We start from the raw sequence: 9,234 nt of genomic DNA, 5'->3' as shown, positions 1-9,234 counted from the left end.
TGTCCTTGTCATTGGTTGAGGTGTCATAGTGCACAGGATGGTTGGCGTGGACCTGCTTCAGTCGTTCAAGCAGGATCTCTTCCAAGGTCTCTCTATCCTTGAGCTCGATGAACTGGAAGGCCATCTTGCTCCTGATGCTGATGAGGATGGGACTGGGCAGCAAACTGGTGTCCTCCATCTTCTCCATGCTCACTACCTGATGCAAAAGACGACACATGAAGGGGAGGTGCTGCAGAACGGAACTGACTAATTACGCTCTGTACATGTTCCAATATGGAACAATGAATCCCACTGTTATGTATAATTGCAAGGCACTAATAAAAAGATTTGAATCACAGTAAGTACTGCAAAAAAGAAGGAAGGCAGGCCTCCACGAAATGCTCACAAGTTAATCTAACATGGAATAATGGCAACAAGGACCTGATATAAAATTTGAAAAGTGTGCAAGGGAGCATCAATAACAATCACCAAAAGGCAGAAGTAACCCAAACTTCCATGCACAGATGAATGGATAAGGGAACTGTGGTTTAGGCTACCATGGAATATTACTCAGACTTCCAAAGGAAGGGAATTCTAACAGATAAGAGGTGGATCAACATTAAGGACATTGTGTAGTGGAAGAAAAAGTCACAAAATGACTATGCTGTAGGATTCCACTTACAAATTGGTTACAAGGTAAATTTGATGCTATGCATAATTCCAAAATCAATTTTTAGGCATGTAGGTCATCATGTCGATATCTTGCTCCACTGATAATAATGCTTGCAAAATGAACACATCTTTTGGAGAAGGAGGGGATAGATCTGGGAAATCATATGAGGAAAAACACTGAGTTTCTAAGCAATCAGGCTCAGGACCTATGCTACGAGAAACGAGACCCCAGAGGTCTTGATGTATAACAGCCGTGGTACCCCCTCAGCAGAGATGCCTGAGATCAAGGACCAAGCTGCTTGCATTCAGAAGCAAACTCAGGTTGCCCACACTCCCGTTTCCAATGAGAGAATCACAGAGTTATAGGAGGGACCTGATCCTAACACAAGGAGGCATTTTTAAATCTTTCACAAGTTCCACGAGAGTATACATGCCAATTTGCTCCCTATTTTCTAAAGGTGAAGCTTTTTATAGTTTGTCTTTTTTTTGTCTTTTTTTTTTGGCAACAAAAGGGGAGGATCCCTTTCTAAAGAGCTGTAGGAAAAGCTTGAAATGCAAGGCATGTACTTTTGAATGACAGCTTTATCAACAGTGTGGGGCTAGGGTATGTTGTTCTTACCATCACTTCTAGGCAACCTTTGGTTGCCATAGCAACAAGAGAAAAAAGGAAGGCTGAAGGGGTAATGGCGTAATTCAGTCCACACTTCCCTCCTGGAGCCTGGCCATCAGATGGCCCAAGGTGCTCTGGTTGGGATATAGTTGGAGTGTGTCCCCCCAAAGTTCTTGTGTTAAAAGCTTGATCCCCAATGGGGCAGCATTAAACAGTCATGGAACCTTAAGAGGTGAGGTCTAGTAGGGGTTGGATGTGTCACTGAAAGAATAGCCCTCAGTAGGGATTATGGGACCTGGTTCGTTCCCACAACAGGGATTGTTACAAAGAATGGTCCCTCCCCATTCTTTGGCTTCCTGTCTTCACACATGATGTTTCCATCTACTCATGCTCCTGCCATGGGGGCACTGACCACCACAATGCCCTCACTGGTGCTCACCCAACACCATGTTCTTGAGCCTCAGGACTGGGAGTTAATTAAGCCTTTTCTTCCTTTGTTTGGTTAATAAGTAAACCTGGCATCATGGATTTTGTTGTAGTAACAGAAAATGGACTCAACCACATGGGTTAAAAGATGAAACGGTGCATCAAAGATGAAACGGTTCATCAAAGTGTGCACAGCAGGTCAAGCACAGGGGAGAGGCAGTGTGTACTTCTCTGAGCGGAAGGAAAACATTGTAGCAGCCATCTTCTCTGCTGGCAAAGCAGGTGGAGCTGTCAGAGGAAATCATGCGTCCTGCAGTGTGGAACCGACTGAAGGGCGTCCAGAGGAGCAGTCCACCACAGTGTGCAGCTTCTCCTTTTTTGGTAGCCTGAAAAAGATTCGAAACAGCTCCTTCTGTGCTTGGGTTTCAAGGTCCCAGGTGAGAGGTGGGGGGAGTTCAAGATACGGAAAGGTCAACAGACACGAGATTGAAAACACTTTTGAACTTGCTGGCATAACATGATAGTTTAGTGACTGAAATAAAAAAAGTCATGCCCCTCCAGAGCCTGTGAGCCCCATGTTCCATCCAGACATTCAGTTGCCCTTCCAACCAAGTGCAAGGAGCAGAGCCTGCTGTCCCCACCAGAAGAAATTCATAAACTCATGAACTCAAATAAGTATTCCATCCTGGTTTGAGTAACTGAGAAGTACTCCAAAAATGGCAGCAAAGGCCATGTGTGGAGAAGTTAGATGATAAGTGGGGTGAGCATCGGTGACACATGGGGAAGGTGGAGCCCTTGCACACTGCTCGTGGAGGCCAACTGACACTCTCACCTTGGCAAACAGCCAGAAGCCCTCAAACGTTGAAAGTGGACCTAGTGTTTACCCAGACATTACCTCCCAGGTGAATGCACCAAACAGACTTGAGAACTGACGTCCACTAACTGGCACAAAAACACAGCAGCAGATTCATAGTCGAAGGTGGAAACTATCCCATGTCCACCAGTTGATCAATGGACACAGCAAATGTGGCACACGCCCTCAAGCAGGGTAGATAGTACTCAGCCATCAACAGAAAGTGTGCATGGACAGAGCTGGAAACCTCAGGCTGAGTGAAAGAAGCCAGACACAAAGACCACAAGGTGCCAGGTTCATTTACATGAAATGTCCACACAGGAGGCTGAGAGACAGAAATAAGGAGTGGCTGCTCATTAATGTGAGGCTTCTAGGGAGGGTAATAAAAGGTTCCGTGGCTGGAGTGATGATTGTGTGGTCCTGTGAATATTGTAAAACCTCAACAACCCATTGAAAGTCTTAACTGTTCAGATGTGAATAACCAAAAAGGAGCCTGACTTTTCTCTAGAGGAGCACCAGGGAGCCAGGGAAAGGCAAGTGCACTGTGCCAAGTACACACACTGAATCACACATAATTTCCTACGTTCGTATAGGAATATACGCCTGGTGTAGCTCCACATCTTGTAAAACTACAAGAAGGGAAGCTGTACTCCATGGATGTAGGACATGTCAAATTACACATGACAGTCAAGTATATCTACAAAGAACAAAGAAAAAGAAGTTCACATAGTGCAAGAATGGAAGGTGAGGTCCCTCAATTGGATCACAAGGTCCCTGAGAGTCAACAATGCCCAACACACTTACATTTAACTCTAAAAATGTTGCTGTCAAAATGCTGAGAGTAGAATGGTGGAAACCAGAGGCCAGAGAGGTTGGCTCAGGGGCTCTGAGCCAGTGAGAGAAAGAGCAGGAAGTTCCGGGGTGCTGCTGCAGAGCAAGTGACTACAGATGCCAATCCCACACGGAATGCTTCAGCCTGCTAGATAAAAGGATTTAGGGACCAGGAAACAAAAACAATGATCAGAGCCCCAAGAGTCCCTTTCGTAAGGAAGAGATAAGTGCCATCCATCTTCCAAAACAACTATCACACATCAGAGGTGACCCAACGACACATGGAGTTGAATTTGGGGAAAAAAAAAAAAGGAAACCTATAAAGAACATTTTTCTTTGTGCTTTTTGTGGCAACATGTGACCAGTTTGAACTACATGCACACAGCTGGAAGGGACGGGAAGTCATTCTGAATACATGAAAACCCCAAACATGCTGCTGTTCAAGGACCACAACTGAGAAAGATGCACCCCCACCAGACAGTGAAAAGAAAGAGCATGTCTTAAGGAGGAAAGATCTGCTGCTTTCAAGATGACTTTCCTTGTATTAGCACTGAACACTAGACCTCATGGCTTTGAATGAATTCACTACAGGTTGAGTCGGCCTTATTCAAAATGCTTGGGACCAGAAGAGTTTCAATTTTCAGAGTTTTTCAGATTTTACAAGATCTATGTAAACTTTAGCAGTTGAGCATCCCTAATTCAAAAAATCTAAATAAAAACTGCTCCAAAATTCGGTTAAAAGACCAGAGTTTCAGATGCTGAGGTACTAAACTGCCTCATGAGCAAAGGCATTATAGCTATGGTTTACTCATTTCCTTGGATATTTTAAAGAAACATCAATCAAAAAAAAAATACAGAAATGTTAAAACAGATAAACAATTTTGAAGTAAAAGACTACGGCTGTTTTTAAGATTAAACATAGGATTATATGATTTGGCTATTCCATTTCTGGGTAAAAATACTCGATAGAATCAGAAGCAGGTGTCAGAGAAATTAGTGTGCCCACTTCACGACAGCATTGTTCACAATAGCCAGAAGGTGAAAGCAAAATAAGTGTGCATGGACAGACAAGTGGATAAACACATTGGGGTATGTACATACGATGGATTATGATTCAGCCCTGAAAAGAAAGGACATTCTGACACATGCTGTGACAGAGATGAACCTTGAGGACATTATATTAAGCGAAATAAGCCCAAAGCAAAACATTGAGTGTTGTCTACTAACGTGAGGGATCCAGCTGATTCCACAGAGACAGCAGAATGGCGGTTGTGAGGCAAGGTTGAACAGGGTGGTAGTGTGTAGTAGGTAGACTTTTAGTTTAATCAAGTCAGAAGAGTTCTGAAATGGGCAGTGAGGATGGTCATGTATCAGTGTGAACATACTTAATGCCACTGAACTGCATGCCTGAAAATGGGGAGGTCTGTGTTACATAAATTTCAAAGTAAAGGAAAAAAAACTCTGTTTAATGACTAGTAGTATTTGATCAGTCCTGATTCTGTCAGTATGTCAAAAATTGAATCCAGGACAGTACTCTGTGGTCTCTCATAGGATCTTTCATAACGGTTTACCTTGACATCAGAGCTGTGGTTAGTTACCCAGTTATGATCTGCAAACCTGAAATCAAATTCCAGCTCAAACACCGGGTTTGAACTTCAGATGATAAAGCTGAATTCCTTAGTGACACTGCAAGCAACTAGCCTGACAGTCTCCATGACTGGTGTCGCCATGGGCCAAATTATACAAAATACTGACTTACTCTATTGATGACAAAGGTATCGAAATCAGTTCAGCTGCCCTGTAAACATTTTCTACCATGTGATTTAAGATGAAAAGACGAGGACTTGGGTTAGCTCGGTGGTAGAGCCCTGGTCTCGCATGCATAAGGACCTGGGTTCAACCCCATCACCACCAGAAAACCAAAAAAAGGTTTCTATACAAATACCATGCCATTTTATGAAAGAAACTTGAGCATTCATGGGGTTTGCTATGCACACAGGCCCTCGAACCAATGCCCAGGGACACAGCAAAGACCTCACAACCAAAAGGTGCTAAGCAAAGCACACGAAAATGTCAAGCAGCTGAGGGACACCATGGGACTGAAGCTCTACCTCTTGTTGATCTGGCTTGGCTCCTGCACATCTGGCTCCAGACCTCATTATCCAGCAGCCTCCGCAGAATCACATCTACCAGCTGCTCCATCATCTTCAAGACCACATACAGAATCAGAAACATGGAGGAGTCACGCTCCTTATTCTGTGTGGTGATCTGGATGGTGTCCGCCACAAAGACGTTGGCTGTCCTTACCAATTTCTGGATATCAACCCAAGGTATTACAAGTTGAACTGAAAGAGAAAAGATGCAAAATCAGATCCCCCATAAAGTGGGAGCCAAACTTCAAGCATCAGCAAATAACAATCCAACGTTCTATTTGTCTCTTTTAAGCTAAAATGCAAAAGTCTCAAAGCCTGTGCAGGGGAAGAGTACACAACTGCCTGACAGCTGCTGGTGAAAACCAACTCATGGGCCAAGGGTTTTCTTAAAGATTGAAGTGTCATCTCCCAGGTTGCTGGCTACTGCATACTTTCAAGGACCAACATTTTGCAATCCAATAGCATACATCTTCAAGAATATTTCAACACTCATGCAAAAGTTTCTGAATCACACAAAATCTACTTTCAAACACAGCACTCACAGATCAAGGTAGAAAAAAAGGAGTGTGCAAGAGGGTTATTCATTTCTCATTCACAGAAGCGGGCTGAGCATCGAGTCTGTGTCACATGACTCTTATTATGCTTAGAAGACACTACAAGCAGAGTCTATGAAATGCTAAGGTATTACAGTACAGTCAGGCACAGTGTATGTGCACCTCCAAGCTACCTGCAAGCCTGAGGCAGGTGGGTGTCTTGATCCCAGGGTTTTAGGTCCAGCCCAGGCAACAAAGCATGACTTTCACTTTAGAAAAAGAAAGCAGGTGCTGGGACATAGCTCAGTAGCAGAGCACTTGCCTAGCATGTTTAAAGCCCTGGGTTTGATTCCCAGCACTGCCAGAAAGACAGCCAGGTGCTGTGGCACACACCTTTAGTGCCAGTGACCCAGGAGGCTGGAGGATCCCTCCTTGCTAGGGAGGTAACTTAGCTAGTCCTTGTCTCAAAAAGCAAGGTTGGGATGGGGGGCAGGGCTCAACAGTTAAGTGCTCTGACTTCAATCCTCAGTAATACTGCTACTAATAAAGATAATATAAAATAGTGCAGGTGATACATTTTTAAACAAACATGCTAGTCCCAGATTTTTTTTTAGGGGGGTGTACCAGGGATTAAAGTCAGGGGCACTTGGCTACTGAGCCTCATCCCCAGCCTAATTTTGTATTTTATTTAGAGACAGGTCTCACTGAGTTGCTCAGTGCCTCGCCTTTGCTGAGGCTACCTTTCAACTTGCTATCCTTCTGTCTCAGTCTCCTGGGACGCTGTAATTACAGGCATGCACCACTATACGCATCTGAGAATTAGTGTGGATACAATGATAGGCAGTAGGCTAATGCAGAAGAAAACCGGAGAAGATAAAATCATATCTGTTAGCCGATTCCTCATACAGATAACAAGTAGAAAAACATGATCGAATATTAGCAATAATTAATTTTTTCCAAGTATCATCATCCTAATACAATTAGGTTTAGTGACAATCCTTAGTGTTCCAAATGAAATCATTTCCTTTTCACCTCAGAGAATGAATGTCATATTGTAACATTTCCTTCCACTTATTTAGCCATAGCATTTTCGATGACTTTAGAATTGTAAACAGCCTCATTACTATGTCAGGCCTGGGACTACTCTTTTCCAGCTATGCCAGCTCTTCTGCCCACACTAGTTTCATCTACACTGCCTACGTGAGTTCATTAAGTGACCGCTCTGTGGAATGCCCTGCACTTAAGCAGCACAAATAGGAAAAACTAAACTACAAGCAAATAAGCAACACCAACTTGGCAGAACCCAGCCCAGAAACAGACATGGTGTACATTATAAGGGGACAAGGAAGGCATGGTGGACGTGACCAATCTGAACTAGGTATTGAAGGACAAACAGGAGTTTCTAAAGAGGCTAAGGAGAGAAGGAAAAGCATTTGGAAAAGTGTTCATTTGGGAAAGCATTTCAGAAAGAAGGATGGCCAAGGTTAGGCTGGGACCCATTCCAAGCAAGGTCAGGAGATGACTGGGCACACAGGGCAGGATACTGAGGCATCAGAAGGGAGTCTGGTGAGACTGAAAGAGAAAACAGCATGTGCAGGAGGCTGGCCACAGCAGATATTCAGAAGGAGGCCTCCCACTGGCTGCACTTGGAGAATAAATGAAGAAAACCACACGTATGGGTGCATCTCCCAAGCCCCCCCAGCACGGGCTCTTGAAATGGCTTCTGAAAGTGCTTTCAATGGCAATGGCTTTTGAAACCTTGAACACACAACTGACACCTGTGGCCTTGCCTTTTCCTGTGGGAATGCCAGTACTGAGGACAGTGCCCACTGCTGGTGCGATGTCATAAATTCTTTCTGGATTTGAAGTGGACCCAGGTAAAGTGTTCTGCATATACAACAGTCATGATGTTCAAGGACGGGTGTTTTAAAAGATGTCCTTCTGCATTAAGAAGCAGAAGTACATGCTATTCCTATAGAAATATTCACCCATCAGATATGATACTGTATCTTCAACATAATCTATGGTAGTAAAAGGTTTTGAGTAGCTATTTAAATAAGCTACACAAATATGCTCCTGAAGGTAGCAGAAAAATGAATTGTCTCCAGAAAACAAGCAAAAAAAAAAAAAAAATCAAGCTCCTTCGTTGTAGCATGTATACTTCAACTTAATTATCTGCACAAATCATTTGGAAACTAATCCAGTATCACCTGCTGTCATCTCAACCACCCACTTAATCTTTTGTTAAAGGGATTTAACCTTTAATGGCTTCTCTAGGGAGCCATGCCAATCAACCCCAGGGTCAACTTTATCTTGAAGGACCAAATATTGCAGATGCTGGCACTGGCCTCACATGACTTCATTGACCAGGAGAAGGGGTAGAAGCAGAGGTGGTTGATGCTGATGTACAGACAGCCTTGGTGGGGCACCCAGCCCTTACAGCAGCAGCAAGAGCAGTAGGTGACCACCTTCTCTGCCTTGAGGAGGACGAATGTGGCCTCCAACGTCACCACCACTTCTCAGAACTTCCTGGGCTCCCCTTTCTGCTCAGCAAGCCTGCTGCTGCTCTCTTAAGCAATCAGACCCTGACTCACAACAGACAGGGCCTTCATCCAGGGAGCTGGGCAAAGGGAAGGAAGACAGCACAAGGGACAGGAAGCAGGAAGGACAGATGCACCCAGGCACTTAAGGAATCACTGTGGTTTCCACGACAACCACTCCTGTCCACAACCCTGAAACAGCCACAGCCAGAGGGGAAAAAAAAGGCAGAGATCGATTAACCATCACAAGGTTGCAAAACACAAAGAAAAGTCTCTCAGTCACGTACTGACCATGAAGCTGTGGCTGAATCAGCTGACTTCTAAGGTTTTGAGAATTTTAATTCACAATTATTTCCCAAATCCTCCCTACACTCATGCTACAGTTTGCATCTTCAATGCCTCCCCAAGGTCCATGTGTTAAAGGCCTGATTCCCAGCTAGTGTATTGGGAGGTGAGCGAACTGCACAAGGTTGGGTCTGGCGGGAGGTCCTTGGATGACTGGGGACATGCCCTTGAAGAGGACAGTGGGACCCCAGCCCCTTCCTCTCTGCTTCCTGGCTCACCATGAGTTGAAAACTCTTCCTCTGCCATAAGTCGCTGCCTTGATGTGCTGTCCCATCACAGGCTCACAAGCAAG

General features: G+C 44.4%; 1 long non-coding RNA gene across 1 annotated transcript; it reads right to left on the bottom strand.

The window, feature by feature from the left end:
* Positions 1-1,922: 1,922 nt before the first annotated feature.
* LOC124974788 (uncharacterized) lies at positions 1,923-4,691 on the bottom strand. Its single transcript, XR_007106817.1, has 3 exons — positions 4,599-4,691; positions 3,345-3,516; positions 1,923-2,073 (listed from the first exon to the last, which is right to left on the bottom strand). It is a non-coding gene; the product is annotated as an uncharacterized LOC124974788 (long non-coding RNA).
* Positions 4,692-9,234: the final 4,543 nt, after the last annotated feature.

This window comes from Sciurus carolinensis, unplaced genomic scaffold (assembly GCF_902686445.1).
Source record: "Sciurus carolinensis unplaced genomic scaffold, mSciCar1.2, whole genome shotgun sequence".
Taxonomy (NCBI): domain Eukaryota; kingdom Metazoa; phylum Chordata; class Mammalia; order Rodentia; family Sciuridae; genus Sciurus; species Sciurus carolinensis.
The sequence above is the reverse complement of the archived record's forward strand: the minus strand, read 5'-3'. Positions and strand labels throughout refer to the sequence as shown.